Raw genomic sequence first — 10,449 nt, 5'->3', positions numbered from 1 at the left:
TTTAAATATGATTTATAAATTGAACTTTACAATAAATTGTGTGGTGCTCATGTGTATCTGTGCATTTATTTGTATAAAATGCATTGTTATTATTTTAGTATTTATACATATTTAGTATCCATATACTTGAAAATGAAACTGTGTTAAAAATGTTACCAGAATATCAAGTAAGTGAAATCTATCACTTTGATATTAAGGTCACAGTAATTGCAGAGCACACAGATGCCTTCCTGGCACAGACAATCCTACATCCTGATTCTACTTTACTTCTCTTTCTTATCAGTTCATATATGATTGCAATAGCAATAATTAATAGCATATATTTAGTGTTTAAATAGTTCCTGATTTCAGTGTATCATCTAATGTTGTATAATTCCAAATGTAGTGTGTGTGTGTGTGTGCGTGTGTGTGTGTGTGTGTGTGTTTATGTAAGATAACTGATGTCTTCCATGGTAGCTTCTACTACTTTATTATGTCTTGCTATTGGATTATCTTAATTCCTTACTTCCCATTTCTCTTTACTGAATGACTTAGCATTTAATTTCTAGATGGAAAGTATATTTCTTGTAAGTCATTTACTAAGTTTTGATAATTGGATGAAATGCCAATCCTATAATTAATTGGAATGTGTATGCAGATTGATCAGGATTCCAAGATCAGCATGAACTACATAGTTAGTCTGAGGTCCATCTGGGCTACCTAGGATGACTTGAAAAATGAAAAAGCATGAAAACACTAATAAAGGATTAGATTTAGGTTTTGTTTGACTATCATTCTATGGGTTTGACAAAAAAGTCGATCGTATACATTATCAGATGAGTAGAACCAAATAAAACTTCAAAAGTGTCTGTGGCAAAGAAAAGCATCACCCGTAACAAAACTGATAATAAAACTAGAAAAAATAATATTTAAAATGGATATAAATAATCAAACTTTGTCATTCTGTCATTAGAGACTGAGCATTGCACATTCTTTGATAAACAACATCTCTATGTCTACAAACACAACATTCAAATAAGCAGCATGTAGTAAGCTATTAAAACTTAATAAAAGTTTAATTTCATAAACTTGTCAATTAGTTTGCATACTATCTTATCTCAAAGAAGAGAACTCCAAACCATCCGTGAAAAGCAACTCACCATCACAAATCTTCTTGACAATAGGATTTAAAATGTTTTAAACAGTGCTCACAACAATTTTCTCTCAGTAAACAGCAACAGAAAAGGGTTTTATTCCAGAAGTATTGTTGTTTGTTTAGTTTTTTTCCATGATTTGGCACAAAATCCAGTTTGTTCATTTCTTTTTTTATTCATTTTACAGACCAACCACAGATCCCCCTCTCATCCCTCCTTCTGCTCTCTCCCAGGCTCTACCCCTAACCCCAATCTCCTCCTCCAAGAGGGTAAGTTCTCCCATTGTAGAACAGCTAAGCCTAGTAGATTCAGTTGAGGCAGGACCAAGGCCCCCCCTCTCTATCAGGGGTGAGCAAGGTGTCCCACAACAGGTAATGGGATCAGAAAGCTGGCTCATGTACCAGGGAACAGATCTTGATCCACTTCCAGGGGCTCCTCAAACACAGCTAGGTACACAATGGTCTCTCATATGCAGAGAGTCTGTCTAGTCCAGTCCCATGCAGTTTCCACAGATGTCAGTCTAAAGTTCTTGAGCTCCTTTGAGCTTGGTTCAGTTGTCTCTGTAGATTTCACCATCATGATCTTGACCCCTCTTGCTCCCATAATCCCTTTTCTTTCTCTTCCAATGGATTTTCAGAGCTCAGCCTGGTGCATGGCTGTGGATCTCTGCATCTGCTTCCATAAGTTATTGGATGAAGGCTCTGTGATGAAAGTTAGGATATTCACCAATCTGATTACTAGGGTAAGCCAGTTCAGTAACCCTCACCACTGTTGGTAGTAGTATAATCTAAGGTCTTCCTTGTGCATTCCTGGGAATTTCCCTAGCACTAGGTTTCTCGCATAGCCCATAATGTCTCCTATCAAGAAATCTCTTTCATTGCTCTCCTACTCCATCCCTTCCCCAGATTGACTATCCCATTCCTTTATGTTCTAAGCCCTCATCCCTACCCTTTATTACCCCCCCCATCCCCAGTTTACTCACCGGGATCTTCTCTGTTTCCCTTTTCCAAGGTCATCATTACATTCCTCTTAGGGTCCTCCTTGTTTCCTAGCTTCTCTGGAACAGTGGGTTGTAGTCTCACTATCCTGTAGATGCTTTACATCAAGTATCCATTTATGAGTGAGTACATACCATGTTTGTCTTTCTGAGTCTGTGTTACCTCACTCAGGATGGTATTTTCTAGTTCTATTCATTTGCCTGCAAATTTCATGATGCCATTTTTTTTTTTTACAGCTGAGTAATACTCCACTGTGCATATGTACCACATTTTCTTTATCTATTCTTCAGTTGAGGGGCATCTAGGTTACTTCCAGGTTCTGGCTATTATTAATAATGCAGCTATGAACATTGTTGAGCAATCGTCATTATTGTATGTTTGAATATCCCTTGGGTATATGCCCAAGAGTGGTATCATTGGGTCTTGAGGTAGATCAATTCCCAATTTTCTGAGAAACCACCATACTGATTTCCAAAGTGACTGTACAAGTTTGCACTTACACCAGTAGTGGAATAGTGTTCCTCTTGTTCCACATCCTCTCCAACATAAGCTGTTATCAGTGTTTTTGATCTCAGGCTTTCTGACAGATGTATGATAGTACCTCAGAGTCATTTTGATTTGCAATTCCCTGATGACTAAGGGTGTGGAGCAAGTCTTTAAATGTCTTTGAGACATTTGGGATTCTTTTATTGTGAATTCTCTGTTTTGATCTGTAGCCCCTTATTTAACTTTTGTTTGTTTGTTTGTTTTGGTATTTTGACGTCTAGTTTCTTGAGTTCTTTGTATATTCTGGAGATCAGCCCTCTGTCAGATGTGGGGTTGGCAAAAATCATTTCCCATTCTGTAGGCCGTCATTTTGTCTTATGTTGGATTTATTCTCTCTTGCAAAATACTGCACTTTGTTCATTTCTGACCAGTAGATAATAAGGCACAATCCCTCTGGGGCATTTCCTATAAGTTTTATCACTAATGGTTAAGTGGACATAAACAAAGTGAATTAGGGGCACTCATAGTGTATTGAAACCTGCTTGTGCTGTTCCTTGAGTTAGCGTGAACTGCAGACTATTTAAAGGATTTGGGGGGGAGCTGCAATCTAAAATTTTAAGATTAATTAAAATTAATGCTATTTTTCATTTACCATGGTCTCCGATTCCTTGTTCTCCCACTCTGTTCTTAATCCAGATGGGATCTCCCAGTCCCACAGGCTCTCTTTCCCTTGACCCTCGCCCTTCATTACTCCTACTCATGTCCAGGTTGTTCATGTAGACCTCAGCCATTTCTCTGTCATTGGGCGTTCCTCATGTCTTTCTTGGGGTCCTGTTTTCCAGGTAGCCTCCCTGGTGATGTGAATAGCAGTCCAGTCATCCTTGTTCCACCTCTAGTATCCTCCTATGAGTGAGTACATACCATATTTGTCTTTCTGAGTCTGGGTTACCTCACTCAGGATGATTTTTTTCTAGATCCATCCATTTGCCTGCAAGCCTCATGATGTCATTGTTTTTCTCTGCTAACAAAGTGCTACAGAGGCCCACAGAAATCCACAAAGATACCCCACAATAGACTGCTGGCAATGGTCGAGAGACAGCCGGAACTGACCTACTCTGGTGATGGGATGGCCAAACACCCTAATAGTCGGGCCAGAAACCCCATGCAAGGACTGAGGAATCTGGATGCAGAGATCCATGGCTAGGACCTGGGTGGAGCTCCAGGAGTCTAATTAGCAAGAAAGATGAGGGTTTATATGAACTAGAATTGTTGAAACCAAGGTTGGATAAAGCACAGGGACAAATAGCCAAATGAATGGAAACACATGAACTATGAACCAAAGGCTGAGGGGCCCCCAAATGGATCAGACCCTCTGAATAGGTGAGACAGTTGATTGGCTTGATCTGTTTGGGAGACATCTAGGCAGTGGTACCAGGTCCTGTGCTCATTGCATGAGTTGGCTCTTTGAAACCTGGGGCTTATGCAGGGACACTTGGCTCAGTCTAGAAGGAGGGGACTGGACCTGCCTGAACTGAGACTACCAGGTCGATCTCAGTCCTCTGGGGAGGCTTTGCCTTGGAGGAGGTGGGAACTGGGGTGAGCTGGGGGGAAGGGAGGACAGCAGCGGGGAGAACAAGGGAATCCATGGCTGATATGTAGAACTGAATGGTATTGTAAAATAAAGTAAAAGGAAAAAAATTAATGCTATTTTTGTTAGATGCTTTATTTAATAAACATATTGGCTTTTCTATTGTAGAGTGCAAGTTATATGCCTTTTTCAAATTCTGATTTACTCATAGAAATGCCTAGCAAATAAAATCAATATTTCAACTAGTAAAGAAAATCTCCCTTCATAATTTACAATATTGTGGTCAAAAACAGTTCTCCTTAAAGAGCTTGTAATATTCCCAATTAATTAATATACTTCAAAATAAGGATACTCATGAAAGCATGGAAAATGCAGAAATGATTTTAAATTTGTGTGTTAAACCAGATGTATAATTAAAATTTTTGCAGTAGGGTTTGGATATTCCCTTAGGGGACATATCCCTAAAGAACAATGAATCTCCCTTATGCAGCAATCATAAATTAACATCAATAGATTCTCAGTTAGGGTTAGGATTGCCTAACTAATTCCCCTTTACTTTAAGATTTTCCTGGCTTGACCCCATGTCATTCTGGTGCACGAAGTCACAGTCACATTCAGTTCATAAGCACAACAACAGCGCTGACATGTCTGGAAATCACGGTTTGCCTATGATCATAGACTGCTCCTGATGCTTAGACTCTCCTCATACCCATACCTCTTCTGGAATGATACCTTTCTAGCAAGTGATATGATATAGATGTCACATTTAGGGCTGTGTATTTTGAAGTATTTTATTCCCTACACTCTGAGTAGTTTGGGTCTCTATTAATCACCATTTACTGCAAAATAATGATTCTATGATGCATGTTGGGAGACACACTTATCTATAATATGAGTCTTTAGAGTCTCCTCATATCAGAATGCATGTTCAGAAAATAAATATATAGAATGCCTTTTATTTTGAAAACTAATAAAAATAATATATGTAATAAAATATTTGTATTTGAGAACACCTGTACAAAAGACATACCTATATATGTACATTAATTCATTTCTTTCAATCATTTTTCCTTTTCCAAATGGAACATGAACAGTCAATTTCATCTCATGATTATAGTAAAATTATGACAGGAATAAATTCTCTTTTGTAAAATACTGCATTATTTATACTCTCTTCTTAGTCAACGCTGGTGTTCAAAATATTCAACAAAACTAATAATGTCTACTCCTTTATATTTTAATCTATGAGATATTGGAATGTTCACATATATTACCTTTGATTTTAGCAGTCATTTGGCTTGATCTGTTTTGGAGGCAGCTGTGCGTTGGTGCTGGGTCCTGGGCTCGTTGCATTAGTTGGCTGTTTGAATCCTGGGACTTATGCAGGGACACTTGGCTCGGTCTGGGAGGGGGGGACTGGACCTGCCTGTACTGAGTCTACCAGGTCGACCCCGGTCCTCGGGGGAGACCTTGATCTGGAGGAGGTAGGAATGGGGGGTGGGCTGGGGGGAGGGGAAGGGGGGTGAGAAGGGGAGAACAGGGGAATCTGTGGCTATTATGTTGAACTGAATGGTGTTGTAAAACAAATTAAAAAAAAAAAGAAGTTACCTATGAAGTGTTCTAAATTAGATTTGCCAAAAAAGTTATGTAGATGATATACAGAAAGAGTTCAAATCATACCAAATTACCCATGTAATTAAAACTTTTTAATTTTATCTGTATACTGTCACTCACAACAAAAATATATGAAAAATATTAAGCATTGAAATGTTTTGAAATGAAACAACACACCTCTTTTTCCTTTATCCAAGAATAATTATGAGTCTGCATTATTAAACCAATGCCAAAAACCATTCTTTCTAATTTGCTCAGGCATCCTTATACGTTTGTAGGATCTTGACTGTAATATACAAATAAATTTATCAAAATTAAGAATGAAAAGTGTCTCATTTGAATAATTTCCTTTATAAGTCTTGTTGTGGTCATGGTGACTCTTTACAGCAATAGGAACTCCTACTAAGACATACACATTTACAAGGAAAACACTTTCAGATAGGTTATTATATTCAGTGACTATTTGAAATCCATGTCCCTCATCTTTGTGACGATGGCCAGAGAGCACAGACTTGTTGGATCATTTACTTCTACTTCATGCTTTCAAAGATCCAGAGACTTCTTGATTTTCCATATGCCAAAAGAATATTTTTTACAACTCACTTTATTTTCCCAGAGGAATATTTGTACGTATTAGGTAGGGTGAAGGAGGATTGAAAAAGTACTCATACTTACCTGCTGTTTGGTTTCTTTGAGTATGATGTGTAACACTATTCTTATTCATATATCTGACAAATATAAGTTGTGATGATGACTGCAGATGTTCCATTTTTACTTAAGATTATGTAGATCTATAAATGAAATTGGAGTTACATGCATTTTTTAATGTTCTTGGTAAGTATATGTACAATTCTTATTACCTCACCAGTCATTACAAGTTATTATTAAATGACACAATGTGCTAGTAATCATATCAGTAGTTAAAACAATAGAACAATAAATTTCATCAATATGTGTTTTAAATCCAACATTCTACAATTTAAAGACTTTATTTTGTTTTCATATACATACATGAAACATATGTGTCTGTGTGTACATTGATACAGTTACATCTGTATAGCAACATTCTTTAGATCCTGAGAATAATAAAATTTCAATATAGATGATTCCTAGGCTAGATATTTTATATAGAAGAATATTTTCCAGATTAACCAGAGTCTTCATATCATAGTTTGATCAAGCAAGTATCATGGGCAAAGAATTGTGTAACTTTCTGGTTAAAACTCATTGATTTGGGAACAAAGATTCATATCTGTGTCTTTATTTATTTCAAGCCACATGTTTGCATATGTGTGTAAAGATGTATATAAATTACAAATTTTTAGATATTTTATTTAATCTTTTTTTTTTGTTGTTGTTGTTTTTTGTTTTTTTTTTTTGTTTTTCGAGACAGGGTTTCCCTGTGTAGCTTTGCGCCTTTCCTGGAGCTCACTTGGTAGCCCAGGCTGGCCTCGAACTCACAGAGATCCGCCTGGCTCTGCCTCCCGAGTGCTGGGATTAAAGGCGTGCGCCACCACCGCCCGGCGATATTTTATTTAATCTTATTTGAATAATAAAAACTCACAAAATGACATTTGAACCTATTGACTGTGCCATGAAATCTACTCAGAACTGATATCCCATAAATCCAGAAAGAAACCACAAGCACACAGTTGTGACATCACTGACCACCCTGAGCTTCAGACACCATTGTTCATACTGTTGCCCATCGTCTATCTGATCTCACTGGTTGGCAACTTGGGTATGATCTTCTTAACCATGGTGGGTTCCAGGCTGCAAAAACCCATGTACTTCTTTCTCAGACACCTCACTATCACAGATCTTGATTACTCAGATGCTGGGAACTCAAAATGTTAAGAAGTTTTATCGTAGAACAAAATACAGTATCATTTTATTTTTGTACTTCCAAGTTGTCTTTCTTTAGTATGTTCATTGTTAGTGAATTTTTTATTCTTTCTGCAATGTCTTATAACTGTTGTGTGGCCATCTATAAACCACTCCTCTGCAATGTCATTATGTTACAGAGAGTATGTTGGGTCCTGGTGGCATCTCCAAATCTTTACAGTGTATTTCTTGCTCTCATAGTCACCATAAATATTTTCTCTTCACTCTTCTGTGGCCACATTGTTATCAGTCATTTCTACTGTCGTGGTCTGCCATTGATATATCTTCTCTGTTCAAATAGAGAGGAAAGTGAAATGATAATTTAATTTTATCTGCTATTTTTTTTTCTTTTTTTTTTTTTTTGGTTTTTCGAGACAGGGTTTCTCTTGTGTAGCTTTGCGCCTCTCCTGGAACTCGCTTGGTAGACCAGGCTGGCCTCGAACTCACAGAGATCCGCCTGCCTCTGCCTCCCGAGTGCTGGGATTAAAGGCGTGCGCCACCACCGCCCGGCAATTTTATCTGCTATTAACTTGATTTCCTCTCTTCTAGTCATCCTTGTCTCCTATCTGCTTATTCTCAAAGCTATTCTCAGGATGAACTTGGCTGAGCGTAGGCAGAAGGTTTTTTCCACCTGTGGGTCTCACATGGCAGTGGTCACTGTCTTCTATGGGACTTTGATATCTATGTATGTGCAACCTAAATTCAGTCACTCCTTCAATAGTGACAAAGTATCTTTCATCTTTTGTAACTTAATCATCCCTATGTTGAATCTCTTTACCTACAACTTGAGGAGCAAAGATGTAAAACACGCTCTTAGAAAGACAGAGAAAGCAATACAAAACATTATCAAAAACCAAATGTTGTAGAATGTTGCCATACTTCACCACAAATAAATTCAAATGCTTTGTAAGTTTCAGAGAAGACAGTAGCTGGGCAGCGGTGGCACATGCCTTTAATTTCAGCATTCAAGAGACAGAGGCAGGCAGATCTCTGTGAGTTAAAGCCTAGCCTGGTCTATAAAGTGTGTCCCAGGATAAGCTCCAAAGCTACACAGAAAAATGTAGATGTAACCAATCGTCTTATTAAAATAAGAAACACAGAGCCAATGTAAAAGAGAAAGCCGAGAGGTCAGAGCTCAGAGATAAAATCTTACCTCCTGCAGTGCTCCTAGCTTCCCCGAGAGAGAGCTTCTTCCTGTTTGTCTGTCTTTAAATAGTCTTTCTGTTCTGCCTTCTCATTGGTTGTAAACCCAACCACATGACTGCCTTATCACTGCCTGTAAGTACTGCCCTCCAGGTCTTAAAGGTGTATGTCTCCAATACTGGCTGTATCCCTGAACACACAGAAATCTACCTAGCTCTTGCTATGGCTCTAATAGTTCTGACCCCAGGGCAACTTTATTTATTAACATAAAATTAAAATCACATTTCAGTACAAATAAAATATCACCATAGAAAAACAGTAAAGAGCAATGCTTCTCTGAAGAGGAAATATGTTATAAACAAAATAATTGAAAAAATGGAATAGAACAAACAAAATTTTTTAAGGTATATAAATCTAAACACGGTAACAGTGGGTTTGCTATATGAGGATAAAGAGACAGGTGTCTAAGATGATTCAAATTAGTTTTGTGAACTGAACTTTCCAATAAATTTACTAGTGTTCATGTGTATCTACCCGTTTAATTATATGAAAATTCATTGTTAATATTTTACTATTTAGATATATTTTATATCCATATACATTTATATAAACTGTGTTTTGAAAAAGTGTTAATCATCAGGTCAGAAAAGTGAAGTTTATGACTTTGATATTTAGGTCTCAGTAATATCAGAGCACACAGATAGCTTCTTTCCACAGAGAACATTACATCCTGACTTCACATCAATTTTCTTTTACATCACTTCCTATACGATTGCAATAGCAATAATTAGTACCATATATTAATGATTAAAAAGTTCATAAATTAGCTGGGTGGTAGTGGCGCACGCCTTTAATCCCAGCACTCAGGAGGCAGAGTCAGGTGGATCTCTGTGAGTTCGAGGCCAGCCTGGGCTACCAAGTGAGTCCCAGGAAAGGCGCAAAGCTACACAGAGAAACCCTGTCTCGAAAAACCAAAAAAAAAAAAAAAAAAAAAAGTTCATAAATTAAATGTATCTTCTAATATTGTGTAAGTCAGAGCAGATGTGTGTAAGTGAGGCTGTGTGTATGTGTGTGTGTGTGTGTGTGTGTGTGTGTGTGTGTGTGTGCCTGTGTGTGTGTGTTTGTTTATGTTAGTTGTCTTGAATTTTCTATGGCAGCTTCTACTACCATTGTCTTGTTACTGGAATATTCTTAATTCCTTATTTAAATTTCAGTTTACTGGATGATTTAATGTTTTCTTTCTACATAGGAAGTACATTCCTTGTAAGATCTATAATAAATTTTGATTATTGGATGAAATGCTATCCCAATAATTATTTGGGATGTGGAGTCAGGAGGACTGCATGTCAGCTTGTGTTAAATAGTCTGTGGACAATGTGTGCTACATCAGATGACTTGAAAAAAAAAAGAAATAAAACCAAGAATCATTCATAAAAGAATAGCTTGTTTGCTTCAAAATCATTCTGCGAGTTTGGCACCAAAACCAAGCTTAGATAAGTGGAACCAAAAATAACTTTAAAAGTGTTTGTTGCAAAGAAAATATCACCAGGCTAATAATAAAACCTATGAAAATATAATGTTTATAACCATATAAATAACCATT

General features: G+C 37.2%; 1 pseudogene; it reads left to right on the top strand.

The window, feature by feature from the left end:
- Window positions 1-4,786: 4,786 nt before the first annotated feature.
- LOC102923124 (olfactory receptor 8K3-like) lies at window positions 4,787-8,569 on the top strand (annotated as a pseudogene).
- Window positions 8,570-10,449: the final 1,880 nt, after the last annotated feature.

Source organism: Peromyscus maniculatus, chromosome 4 (assembly GCF_049852395.1).
Source record: "Peromyscus maniculatus bairdii isolate BWxNUB_F1_BW_parent chromosome 4, HU_Pman_BW_mat_3.1, whole genome shotgun sequence".
Classification (NCBI taxonomy): Eukaryota; Metazoa; Chordata; class Mammalia; order Rodentia; family Cricetidae; genus Peromyscus; species Peromyscus maniculatus.
Note: the sequence above shows the minus strand (reverse complement) of the source record. Positions and strands in the feature narration are given on the sequence as shown.